The sequence below is a fragment of the Zalophus californianus genome, chromosome 13 (assembly GCF_009762305.2).
Source record: "Zalophus californianus isolate mZalCal1 chromosome 13, mZalCal1.pri.v2, whole genome shotgun sequence".
NCBI lineage: Eukaryota > Metazoa > Chordata > Mammalia > Carnivora > Otariidae > Zalophus > Zalophus californianus.
In genome coordinates, this window is record NC_045607.1 from 47,918,484 (window position 1) to 47,929,355 (window position 10,872).

General features: G+C 39.7%; 1 long non-coding RNA gene across 1 annotated transcript; it reads right to left on the reverse strand.

The window, feature by feature from the left end:
* Positions 1 to 301: 301 nt before the first annotated feature.
* Positions 302 to 8,094, reverse strand: LOC113934120. Its single transcript, XR_004819554.1, has 3 exons — positions 7,806 to 8,094; positions 4,577 to 4,769; positions 302 to 475 (listed from the first exon to the last, which is right to left on the reverse strand). It is a non-coding gene; the product is annotated as an uncharacterized LOC113934120 (long non-coding RNA).
* Positions 8,095 to 10,872: the final 2,778 nt, after the last annotated feature.

A 10,872-nucleotide genomic window follows, 5' to 3' on the forward strand; every position in this document is an offset into this window, starting at 1 on the left:
CCAGAGTGAGAAACTCCACTTATACAATGAAACAGTGCCCTGGACAATAGGAGGCACAGATCTCTTCATCCAGTGCCACCTCTGTCATGCATGGTGGATTCAGGCCAGACTGTGTGGTGCACCCAGAGGGGTGAAGATCACAGTGCATGACAATCCACATACACACCCTCCAGTTTAGGTGCATCCTAACACCTGAACGTCAGGCAGTGAGAACGTGCAGTTAGAAACCCAAAGAAGAAGATAGATGTTTACATTTTGTTTTTAAATTTTATTTTGTGTTTTTGCCATTGTACATCTGATTTCTTAAAAAAAAATGGCAACACCTAAGATTACTCTGCTTCCTTGGGTCTTTGTTTAAATGTCCGTCAGACACCCATGGGGTGCCTTATGTATTTACATCTTCCTCAGATGGAGTTTGAGTCCCTTGAGATAGCAATCCTGTCTTGTCATATCCTCTGCTGATTTTATTTAGCACCTAATAAGAGATAATAGAGTAAATTATACTGGTGTATACTTTGAGGGGTTGAGACCTTTTTTTATTGCATCCATAGTCTTCTTTGCCAGCTCTGCTTTCTGCTTAAAAAATTATACTGCATTCACCTATTCATCTTGATTCCTGTATTGGGTATTTGAGCTTCTTCAAAAACAAGGATTTGGTAGACACCGTTGTCCTGGGTTTTGTCACAGCTCTTGATTTGAACTGTGATGTCTTAGCCATCTGATAATGCATGACTTCGAGATCTACTAGTGATATTCATCATGCAGGCAATTCAGTGAATCAGAGCCTTTCACAACTGGAAGGGCCCAAATTCTCTTTTGTGTTGGTGATCACAGAGGCCAAGAAAGGTCAAGGGACTTACCCAAGCTTCACAGTGGGTACGTAGTAAACTCAAGAGCTAAGTCCTGTCTCAATCCACCACCCTTTCACCACACTGGCCTTTCCCCAAAGTGTGTTTGATCCTGCAAGATTCTGCGTAGGATTCTTTAGTTGGTTATGAAAATTCTGCGTGCCATATATTTTTATCTATTAAAGATTCTGAGAAGTTCTGCAATAAAGAAACTTGTTTGATGTTAATCTACTATTTTTAAGTTTATTTGGCCACAGAATCCTTCCCCCCCTCCGCCCCCAGAATCCCCAGAATACTTTGGGAAATGCTGCCCTGCACAATGGTGAGCTCACTGTTCTAAGTGCTTTACATGGTAAGACTCACTTAATCCTCACAACCACCCAGTGAAGCAGGTACTATAGTCATCACCATTTTGTGGATGAGGAGACTGAGGCCAGAGAGGCAGCTGGAGTAAAGTTGTATCATCGAGGCAGTTGCATCACACTGTAAACCAGGGTTTCTCAGCTTTGTCACTGTTGACATTTTGGCCATTGAATTTGTCCTGTGCAGGGAGGCTGGCCTGTGCATCGTACAGTGTTTAGCCGCATCAGTGGCCTCTACCAAGTTGTGTCAACTAAAAATGTCTGCGGACATTGCCAAATGTCCTCTAAATTGTTCTTAGTTGAAAACAACTGCTGTAAACTTGCAGCAGAAATATACTTTCCCAGCCGACCTTCTTAGTAACTTTTACAGTGACTCATGATCATGATTGGGCAAATTACACATTGCAGGTTCTGTGATTGTGTCAGGTTGCGTATACTTATATGGGGGTGGATGTGAGTTGAACTTGACCCATGCTGTTCTCTTCTACTCCATTTCCGTACACTGCTTCTGGTGAGAGAGAGAGCCAAGAGGCCAGTATTGTTGCTTTTCCTTGCAACTACTTATAACTGCCCCCTACACACACCCAATTCATATATTGTTTCCATTTTATACTTCCCCTTGGACCTGACCCCCATAAACACATACACACACACAGAGTCTTTTTTTTTCTTCCGTGTAGTAGAGGACTTAACACATTTGAATTACTCTACAGTAAGAAGTTATGTCTGAGCCAAGATTAACTGCTGCCAAGGAAAACATACCCAACAGTGAATAACTCACAAAAATTTGGTGAAGAAAAAATAAAGTTATATGATGAAGTATAGTACTAAGGTATTGGGTTTTATTTTTCCAGTGTGATAACCTGTTAAATTCACACACTACAAATGGATTCAAAGCTTCTGACCATTGTTTCTCTGTAATTTAATATACCATTTTTGGGAGCAGCTGAAGTATAATAAAAACAACAGTGAAATACCTAGGTTTAAATCCTGGCTCTGCCAAACATTTACTAACTGAGTGACCTCACCTCTTTTTTTCTAAGGGTTTGGTTCCTCACCAATAAGATTGGGTAATGATATGAAACATTATATTGTTGAAAGGTTGAAAGGAAAAAATACATGCCCAATATCCAGCCCAGGTCCTTCCAGGACCAGTTTTTCAAGGAACTCTACCATGGTTTGAACTTCATAATCCTTTTCGGTAATTCTTTAAGTGTAAACCAATTGTCTTTGAAAGTAACAGAGATATTATCCAGTAGCCCAGTGCAGATAACTCTTATTACACGATGGGGTTTGGAAGGCAGGGAGGGTACATACAGTACTCACAGCCATTGAATCTTGAAAGCTTTACATTTAAAGACAGCCACAAAATGAAGGGAGGGAGAGAAAGGATTCAGAGAGGAACTTTTGGAGCCAGAGTTTATCCTCTACCCTTGTTGGCCGTTTAGTGAGTCAACCTTTCAGTGGATATGTGAGTGCCTACTGTGTGCTAGACCCTAAGCAAGCACTAGGGACAGAAAGAGAGTAAATAGAAAAATAGCTGCTCTAGCTCTCCATCTGTCCCCTTGGAACTTAGATAGTGACTGTGTCATGTCTTTGTCCCAATTCCAACTGATAGTTGCTGCCTAGAATGCTGTTTGACAAGGGTGCTCAGGGTTGGCCAAACTCATCAGAAAGAACGCCGTGATATATTAATATTGTCTGCCTTGGACAACAGATAAAGGCAGTGACTGCACAGGATTTGAGTCCTCAGTGTGGGTCTCACCCATTAGTGTATCATGAAACCAATTTTGTAGATCACCATGAGCATTATTTAAGAAAGGAAATAGAAAAACAACAGAGTGCATTGCACATAGTGATAAGTATTGCTTTATGAAACTTTTGTTTTAGTTATATACGTATTGTGTAATAGGTCATGATGTAAAATGGATTTCCTACAATGTGTCCTGTAAGAAATGTGATTCTGGTGGTTACATGAACTCCTACTCCTTTTTCTCTGTGTCCATACTGTTTCTGTTTTTCTGAAAGAGCACCATGTGTTTGGTAGTTTGTGCCTGATTAATGAAAAACAGAACAACTCATACATTCTAAGAGTCATTCTTCAATACATGATGTGTTTATTCTTTGAGTCTATTTCCACTAGAGTCTTTGTATTTTCTGTGGGGTCATTAACAATTTTATTTATAGTCTGTTCTGAGGGGAGAAGTAGAAGTACCAAGTAGTTAGAAGGCACTTGAGTGAAGCTGGCTTTATAATATAGACCATGCCACTTTAGAGCTGTGTGACCTAGAGAAGCTACTTAAAACTTGGATTTTGTGACAATCACACGTGTTTACTTTTACACACACGCACGGAAGATCTTGATTCAGAATTCTTTGGTTACTCCTTAGAGCAACATAGATACATGCTCTCCTGTTGCATTGGCAGATCATATCATATTGCAAGATTGTGTAGAAACAACATCCAAGTTAAACATGGGACATAAATGGGGCACCAGGGTGGCTCAGTCGTTAAGCGTCTGCCTTCGGCTCAGGTCATGATCTCAGGGTCCTGGGATTGGGTTTCTTGCTCAGCGGGCAGCCTGCTTCTCCCTCTCCCTCTGCCTGCCGCTCCCCCTGCTTGTGTGCTTGCTCTCTCTCTCTCTCTGACAAATAAATAAAATCTTAAAAAAAAAAAAACCAAAACCATGGGACATAAAAATGTTGCTACATATCACATATTGAGAGCATGTCCACCAGGAATGATTAGGAGAAACCAACACCATTTTAGTACTTGACTCAACATCTGCTGGTTCTATTTAATTGCCAAAGTATTGGGAGAGAAATGAAGCTGTAATAAGAGAAGTGTCCATAGAAAGAGAAGAGTATTTGGAAACCATGAGGAAAGAGAGTAGGGAACAAGAAGGTAAGAAGCAGGATAATATGAAACATCACACTTAGCCTCTATTCTGGTGGTGGTTTCAAGCATAAAATGGTCATTCAAAAGTCCTACAGTGATGCTGTATAATTAGGGAAAATCCTGCTGCGTGGCTTGCCTGACTGTTCTTTAGATAAGAATTACATATTTTAAACATGCTTTTAAAACATGATAATGGCATGCCTGAGTGGCTCAGTTGATTAAGCGTCTGACTCTTGATTTTGGCTCAGATCATGATCTCAGGGTTGTGAGGTTAGGCTCCACGCTGGGCACGGAGTCTGCTTGAGATTCTCTCTCTCCCTTTCCCTCTCCTTCCTTCCCCCCCCCCACCACCACTCATGCACACACCATCTCTCTCTCTCTCTCTCTCTCTCTCTCTCTCTCTCTCTCTCTCTCTCTCTCTCTCTCCAAAAAAAAAAAAAAAAGAAGAAGAAGATAAAATGAAAGCACCTTGAGTTTGGAGTAAGACAGAACTGGGTTGGAATCCTTGGCAGATTACTTGACCTCTTGGAACCTCAGTGGTCTCTCAGGCAAAATGGATGTAATATCATATTTCACAGGGCAGTGATCAAGATGAACTGAGAGCTTGTGTGTAAAATCCATAGCACATGATGAATGACCATGTTCTCCCCAATCTCCTACCCTATTGGAGAAAGATTTGGAGTTTATTTTGAAAACATAAGCAATTTCCACATGAACACATGTGAATAAGTGTTTTGAGAGCATAAAATAAAACTTTCTCAAAGGACCTTTGATTGAAAAAAGTAAGTCTTTCACACCCTACCTGAATACCTGTGGCTGCCTGCTCTGCCTGGGTGCCAGAAACAGAGGGAAAAGAGTAGACCAAGGCCACCCCTTACACCAACTGGCTTACTTGCCATTGCATTTCATACCGCAGACCGGGTAAAAAAAATGATGTGTCATACACACTTAATGTGAACTTGGTATTCCTTGTAGGTTAAGAGATCTCACAGACAACGTGTTTTTATGTCTCTGAATTGAGTAAGTAAAACAATTAGACTATCCAGTCTAGTGTAATAAGGTTCCACTCAAGCCCTCACATCTTAAGATTCTATGGTTCTTCATCCATTTGAATTGTGATCCACAGTATCTCTGCTATTTTTTCTTCTAGTTTAATATCTTGAAGACTTTTCAGCTTTCACTTGGCTTGGGCAGTATCTATACCTATGATTAGAACATTAGCAAAAGTGACTGCTATATCCTGACTTTTGCAACACCTACCTCCGAAAAGTCCTTGTTTGGACTATTTGCTGAAAGCAGAACTCCCTTTTCAAGAAGTAATTCATAAAGTGCCAAGTGACAAGCCATACTTGCATATGAGCACAAACAGATTTGTCAAAAGAGGTACCTGTTATGCCTGCATTTTATAAAAATTCCTGGAAAAATGCACCTCAGTGCTCAGAACGGCCACTTTTAAAAGTGAGCATTCACTTGGCTTACTGAGAAGGACCAACCCAGAGCTGCCCTTGCTCGCCCAGGCAAAATATGCAGCACCGTGATTTCTCCCACTGTTCCGAGAGTTTTCTGACCTCTATCCATGCATGACCTTGGTGTGTATTTTCTACTGGCTCCTCTGTAGATGGGCATTAATGTATCCAATCACTTATGGCTTTGTTGGACTTCTTATATGGAAATGTTTTGCTTCATTAGTTAGGGGTTTAAAAGACATAGGAATACTGACTTTATGGGAAGGTTTTAAAAACATCATCTCTTGGGGTGCCTGGGTGGCTCAGTGGATTAAGTGTTGGACTCTTGATCTTAGCTCAGATCATGATCTCAGGGTCATGGGATCGAGCCCTGAGTGGGGCTCCACACTCAGAGTGGACAAGTCTGTTTGTCCCTCTCTATCTCTGCTCCTCCCCCCCACTCATGTGCTCGCTCTCTCTCTCTAAAAAAAAAAAAAAAGTCTTTTAAAGAGTTAATAATTATAGAATTGATCAAATTCCCACACTCATGGTGTTTGATGATTTGATACTTAGAATAATTTGGCTAATTTCCTATGCTAGGTTATCTGGGGTAGGACAGATGCAGTGCCGAGGCTGAGCGGGGGTGTCTGTCTGCAGAGAGGATATAAACCACCTCTCCTGGTTTGGCGGTTATGGGAATTGTGGCACAATCACAGGGCCTTCAGAGTCAGAGTTGGGACTTAAAGCTGGTCATTTTCCTTCTCATGACTTTTGGATGCAGTGCTTCTTTCACACTCAGAATAGTGCTTTTAAGTGTGCCTGGTGTCTAAAAGTTGTGGGGAGCAAAATGTGGTATGAAAAGTACATTTTTTTCTGGCCTGACTTTGCATTAACTTGAAAGAAAATACAGACTATATTCTTATATCTGCACTGCCTCCTGACTTTGGGGGATATTGAAGTGTGGATTAAAAAAAAATGAGAAAATTTATGGAAGGATAGCTCCCTATGATTTTATTTTTTTAAATAATTATTACTCTTGACACATTTTATCTTCAAAGTGCTTGGCAAATATTAACTTTTTAAAACTTTAAAGGAACTCAAGTCAACTTGCTTTTTCATAGAGAATATCGCATTGAAGTCAGGTGGTCTAAGATTGAGCTATAATAGAATTATTAGAAGATTCTTAATAGGGATGCCTGGGCTTCAAAGAACAGAGATCTAAGTGGAGTAAAGTGACACCTAAGAAATTAATTTGGTTCATGTTGAAGAAAAACTGAATTTATTGTCTTGGCCAAATAAATTCATGCCCAAATAAAATCCCTTCATAGTGAGAAATGGACTGGATTTAATTTGATTTCTGCACTATCCAGGAACCTAGAGAGTGACACTTGGTCTGATATCTATGTTAAACATTTATAGAATTTGGTCCATTAGGCATATTATTAAAGAATTACTATTTCCATATTGACAAGTAGCAAAAACTCAATAAGCCCAGAATTAATCCATTCTAATAAAAATAAGTGGTGTAAAATAGCATTGAAAAATATTTTCAAAACAATGAATTTGTCTCTTTATCAATAGTTTTTTTTAAGATTTTATTTATTTATTTGACAGAGAGACACAGCGAGAGAGGGAACACAAGCAGAGGGAGTGGGAGAGGGAGAAGCAGACTTCCCACGGAGCAGGGAGCCCAACGTGGGGCTCGACGTGGGGCTCGATCCCAGGTCTCTGGGATCATGACCCGAGCCGAAGGCAGACACTTAACGACTGAGCCACCCAGGCACCCCTCTTTATCAATAGTTTTGACAAATTCTACCAGGTCTAGAGTTCATAACATCATGTAGTTTTAAAATAATTTAATTCCCATATTGGACTTAAAGATTTGCTTTCTTTGAAGGTTTCACCTAAATTTAAGGTGATTATTCCAATATGGCACACATTATTTCCTGACTAGTAGCTCCCCAAACTGCTTACATTTATGACATGTTCCATTACTACCTGCCCCCTACATACACACACCACAGACAGGTATCAGCAGAGAGTTAATATTTAACTCTTGTGGTGATGAGGAAGTGCTGTGGTGGGTAAATCCAAAACCCTGCACACCAGCAGTTCTTCATAATCCTTTCCATGTAAGGAGAACAACTGATAGAATACAATATATATCTTTAAAGATTCATATAAACAGAAGAATAATATAAACAAAGTAATTAAGGTATAGTTCTGGGATATCTAAAATAGCCCTTACCTACCTGAGACTCCGGTTTCTTATTTGTAATATAGTTGCAGTTTAAAAAACAAAACCAAAAACTAGCTCAGTCCTTGTCATATAGTATGTTTTTCATAAATGCATACTCCCTGTCCTCAAAGTCAACGTCCTTGCAAGTTTCTATTTTAGGAGAAGGAGAGCGGAGCTAATTCTGTTTAGTTCCTGGCTGCTTCATGCCTGAGATCATTTGCGTGAACTGTTTCTCTCCTAGCAAAGTTCCATCCTGCTTTATCTGGTTTTTGAACTTCTGCTTAGTCTTCAAAGTCCTGCTCAGTCTTTAGTTCCTCTCTGAAGCTTTCTATGACTTCCTTCCAGACAAAATTCATCTATCTTTTCCCTGAATTTTTGAATCTTTAGATATTTCTGTTCTTGCCTGTATCATAATGATGTGTTATTTTTTCATCTTTCCACCTTCTCCACTTGGTTGTTAGCCCATCAGTGTTGAACTGCATTGGGTTTCTGTTTTTTATTCCCTGGTATATAAAGATTAAGCAGTAAATCTTTGTTGAGATGAAGTGAAAATGCTCACTATAAACATGTAAAGGTCTTTAAGATTCAGTTTAAATAAAACAACTTTTTTTACTGTGCTCCATTTAAAAAAAAGTTCTTATTTTTGCAATAAAAATTAAATCCATTCCATTGCAGAAATTTTGGAAAACACATACATTTTTAAAGAAGAAAATTGCAATAATTTATTATTTCACTAAGAGATTAAACATTATTAACATTTTGATATACTTCTTCATTCTTTTCACTTAAAGTTATAAATACATGTATACATATGTATTTAAACAAAATCAGGATGCTATGCTTTGTAACTGCTTTGTTTTTTGCCAAGTAGTTTGTAATTATCTTCACATATTTGTTAAGTACTCTCCTAAGATATAAACCTACTATAATTTATTATTGGCAATATAATTTTTTCCAGTTTTTTGTTTGTTTGTGGCTATACTAAAATACTGAAATATTTCTATGCTGACTGAAAATTAGTCACCACCCTAGGTGTCCTGAGTGTCCTCCCTCTGCCTCCCTCCTAGAGTCCTGATGATCCAGCAGTTAATGGGTTACAAACTAGCAGAGTCACAGGCCTCTAGGACACAGGTAGCATCCATTCTGATTAGTCCTGACTAATAAATCTCTTCAAAATCATTAATGACACCTTGAATCTTTGTATACATCTCTCATTTTTTTTAATTTAAGTAATCGCTACACCTGACGTGGGTCTTGAACTCATGACTTCAAGATCAAGAGTCACATGCTCTTCCGACTGAGCCAGCCAGGCACCTGGCATCTCTCATTAGTTCTTTAAAGATCTAAAAATGAACATCTTTGACCAACAAATATGTGTCAGGAGCCTATCAGGAAACAGATTGCCCAAATTAGGATAATTCATATAGGGTTCAGTAACATTCATATGGGGTTCAGTAAAGGAACTGTTTTAAAGGGAGAGGACAGAGTAGGAGCAGAGCTGTTAAGAGCAGAGAGAGTTTGCACCCTGGGCATGCAGATGCATGCGGGAGTGGTTATAGGGACTTGCAAGGAGAGACACCTTGAGAGGAGCTATGACTTTCGGTTGAGCTCCCACAGGGAGCAAAGTCAGGGAATACACACTCCGGTTTCCCTCTCTTCTTTCCCTCAGATCTCCTATCAGAACACCTCAACTCCCAACAGGGAGTCAAAGGATGGGGGGATCTGTTTATATAGCCCTTTATAGGTCAGCTTCCCAGGATGGAGAAGGGTAGGAAGTTAATTTGGAGTGGCAAACCCAGAAGATAGCTAGCACGCATATAGCCTCTTTATTCCATAATGAAAACTTGTCTCCAGAAAAAATGATGTCTTAGAACCTCAAATGTAGGCTGTAATGTGGGTGTCGGTTGATTATATTTACGGATAATCTGAATGGATTTACAGGGAGTGCAGCCTCCATCCTCTTGTGTCTGCAGATAGAGCCTTCTCCAGTCACTGCCAGTTTATCATGGAGACTTCCCCTCATTTTTCCTCCACTCAACATTCCCCAGCTTGTTAACAATAATAAGCTGACCAGGATCTGACCATCCATCTATCTGTGGTTCTCTACCCTGGCTGCCCATTGTAATCATGTGCAGAGCTCTTACAAACATACCAATGCTCAGGCCCTGTCTCTAGAGATTCTGATTTAATCACTGTGCTCCAAGGGTTCAGGCATCAGTAGTTGTAAAAAGTTCAGAGGATTCTAGTGAACACCAAGGGCGGAGAACCCCTGTTGTGCTGAGGCTTCAGCAAGCACTAGAATTCCCAGGAAGGAGGGGAGTCGGCTCTGCTCCGGCTTCTGGCGGCAGCTTGTAATCCCAACACCTGGTCACCGACGATGAAGTTTGGAGGAAATGAAAAGTCAGCTTCTGATCTGGAAGAAGATTGGAGTCTCAGTTTCTGACATGGCAGTTGGGACTAAGTTGCTCATAATTTTACTGCTTCTAAGACATTTTGTAAATCAGAAATAAACTGAGTAATAAAACTCTAGTGAGAAGCAAATGTCTGTGCTTATAAAATGTGGAGACAGAGTTCTATTTTCCCAGGATTCATCCATTGATATCTCATCATACACTTTAAGTGGTTACTGTATATCTTGTGCATATATGAAATATAAGTGTTGTTCTTAACATTTAAGTTTTTTTGGGAAAATACACATTTTAAGTAGAGGTGGGCATATTTTTTTAAAGATTTTATTTATTTGGGAGAGAGAATGAGTGAGAGAGAGAGCACACAGTGGGGATGGGTCAGAGGTAGAGGGAGAAGCAGGCTCCACACTGAGCAGACAGCTTCCAGGACCCTGAGAAAATGACCTGAACCAAAGACAGATGCTTAACTGACTGAGCCACCCAGTTGCCCCAAGGTGGTTTCCAAATGGTTCAGGAGAATTATCTTAAGTTATAGAGTAAATTTCTAGTAGTATTTCTAGACATAAAGAAATAGTACTTCTAAAAATCTGCATTTCTCCCTTGTAATAAATATTGTGAAAGTTTAAGTGTAAGACTGTAATTTATTATTGAAGACATTTACATTATCTGCCA